Genomic DNA, 3,156 nt, shown 5'->3' on the forward strand with positions numbered 1-3,156 from the left:
AATTAAACTTTCCATTTCTTATTAATGCATGATTTGTTTAACTTCCAGCTTTTTTTTTTTTTCTTACACTGGCTTCATAGCATCCACTTTTTAAATATTTTGCACTTTTAAGAAAGTCTTGCATTGGTGAAAGAAATAATGCCTGGAATGGAGAACCTCATTTGGAAAAGATTAGCTTTTTTTCTCAACTGCTAATTACAACAATAAAGATATTGCTAAAGGACAGATTAATGTTAAAGGAATTCTGTGTCTATGAAACCTGACCTGAAAGGAATTAATTACAGAAAACATATTAGGTACCAGTACAAGTAAATCTTCAATTTAAAATGTCAGTGGCAAAACATAAATCTCTTTGATAAGTTTTAAGTCATAGTGTCAAAGTTGCAATCTAGAGTCTAAACCAATTACAAAGAAAATACTCTATTCAGGATTTTATATAACCATCCTTAACATATGTTTTACTTTCTTTTACTTATCCATACTCTGTAAAAATTTCATGTTAACATTTTGAGATTTTTCTACAGACTATTTACAGATTTCTTTAGGTACTGCAAGTTTACTTCAAATCTAAGTGTTATATCTGCCTGAATAATATGCTGTGTTATTTCCCAGAAGCTTTCTTTTAAGGAAGATCATTTAGAAGGACCTTTTTAAAGATATATGAAGGGGTGAAGTTCCGTCAGAAGCTATCTGAATCTAGTGTGTAAGTGTATGTATGTATGTATGTGTGTATGTTTAAAATATCAGTTTTTATATATAAAAATATATATGTGTGTTATATACACACATATATACATACTAACATATTAACATATTAAAGTTAGAACAATATATAAGAGGCTTTTAAATTAGCATTTGTTGACAGATTTACGTTTATCAACATTTGTGCAAAATGCCACTGATACATATGGGGAGGAGTGTCTTTATCACACAGAAACTATCATCTGTTCCCACTCAATAAGTTACTTGATATCTGTCCCACATACTCATAACCAACCCCTACCTCTTTTCTTAATCTATGAAATGGGTAGTAATATTTGACTACAAAATAATTTAAGAACTTCACATGGAACAGTTTGTGCTAAATATACAAATATAGCAGATGTATTTTGCCATTATAAACAATAAATTCTGTTTTCAATCTTTTTTTTTACTAAGTCTCATTAACTTGACTTTTTTTCTTTCATATAATGTGAGTCATTAAAATCCCCTTTTAAAATTTCTGATATACATGCATGAGTACTTTTCTATTTTGTGGTGAACTGTATCAAGAAAGAAATGTTTTAAAAGTACACAGTATACATCATTTGCATTGTACTGCACAAATGTAATTCAGTGAAATTTTTAAAATTTAATTACAACATGTATAGAAACATTTAAAGCTCAGTGTTTGTCACTGTCATCTTTTCTTTCTGAGACTTTTGTAACCACCCCAAAGGTCCTTGTTGATCCACTAAAACAATAAAAATCGTGGAAAGATCCTTTCTTTACTATAGAAGATGTGAAAAGAAAAGAGAGAGCTGACACTAGGATGATATTTGCAAGTAACAAAAGGTACTTTTGAAGATATCTTTAAAAGGTGAGGCATCATCTCAAGAAAACAGATTGCAGCATATTAGAAAAACCAGATGGTATTCATTTGAGAATTCTAAACAATTTAAGGATATAGGTAAGTGATCTACTAACAAAAAATGAGCATGTACCATTGAAAGAGACCATAAGGGATAAAAACAACTGATAAAAATTCAATCCATCTTTTTAAGTGTTGCTAAGTGTGCCAATAGAACTTATTGGCACAAGCTAAAATAATCACTGTAATCAGAGCTATAAGATGTATAGATAATGAAATAAAGAAGGAATAATAACATTTCTTCTAATAGCAAATTATATTTCTTCCATTTAAAAAATGTATAATAAACAAAACTTTTATGATATATGTATCTAGATAATGATGCCTATGGATAAGTATTTTTAAAGTTTTAGATATTACACACAAGTGAATTAATTTTACACATTTGAAATAGAACATGTAATTTGTTTTATACCTCAAAATTTTGTATTTAATTTTTTGTACAAATGAGCACAAATAGATTTCCTTGGTTGGCATAATTTAACAATTATCATTACATTTTAATTATTATTAAAATACCAGAATATCTGGTTAACACTAAAGTTTGCAAAAACCGAAATATTGGTCATTAAAATCTGGAGATAATTAAAAGAAACCCTACACCAATTAGTCGTAACTACAGTTAATAAAAAGAATAAAATTCATATTGAAAAGTTAGAAGCTATACATAACAAAGGAAAAATGTAACCATCTGTGAGCACCCCCTATTTGGAAGTTAATTTTTTAAATTATGTAGATACTCCTTTGCTGTGATATAATGGCGGGAGAATAAACAGATTAATAAAATTCCTCTTCTTTAAAAGAAATGATGATCTATATCATGCCTTTGTTGAATCTTATTTTCAAAGAATGCAAACACCATAATCTCATTTGATCTCAAATAATTTTTCAGAATTTTTTTTTCTTTAGAATTCTATGAAAATACAGCAGTGGTTCTAATAAAGCTGGGATTTCAGAAAAAGGGAGATGCTCATACTATAGACTTTTTAATGTTACAGTAAGAGATATATTGTACACTAATGGCATGATGTAAAAACAGAATTTTTAGGTGTAAGGATTTTTTTTTTAATTTTATTTATTTTTTATTTATTTATTTTTGGCTGCGTTGGGTCTTTGTTGCTGCATGCGGGCTTTCTCTAGTTGCGGCGAGCAGGGACTACTCTTTGTTGCGGTGAGTGGGCTTCTCATTGCGGTGGCCTCTCTTGTGGAGCACGGGCTCTAGGCGCGTGGGCTTCAGTAGTTGTATCACGCGGGCTCAGTAGTTGTGGTGCACGGGCTTAGTTGCTCCGCGGCATGTGGGATCTTCCCAGACCAGCGCTCAAACACGTGTTCCCTGCATTGGCAGGTGGATTCTCAACGACTGTGCCACCAGGGAAGCCCAGGTGTAAGGATTTTTTTCAGACATGTTAGGAAATTGTTCAGAGTAAAATAGAATAAACTGTTTGCTATCCAGCAGGTTGGAAATAGATGCTCTGTATTATATGGGTTAACACTTCTCAAAGAATTTTGAATACAACAAACTCAGT

This window comes from Balaenoptera ricei, chromosome 14 (assembly GCF_028023285.1).
Source record: "Balaenoptera ricei isolate mBalRic1 chromosome 14, mBalRic1.hap2, whole genome shotgun sequence".
In the NCBI taxonomy this organism is placed as follows: domain Eukaryota; kingdom Metazoa; phylum Chordata; class Mammalia; order Artiodactyla; family Balaenopteridae; genus Balaenoptera; species Balaenoptera ricei.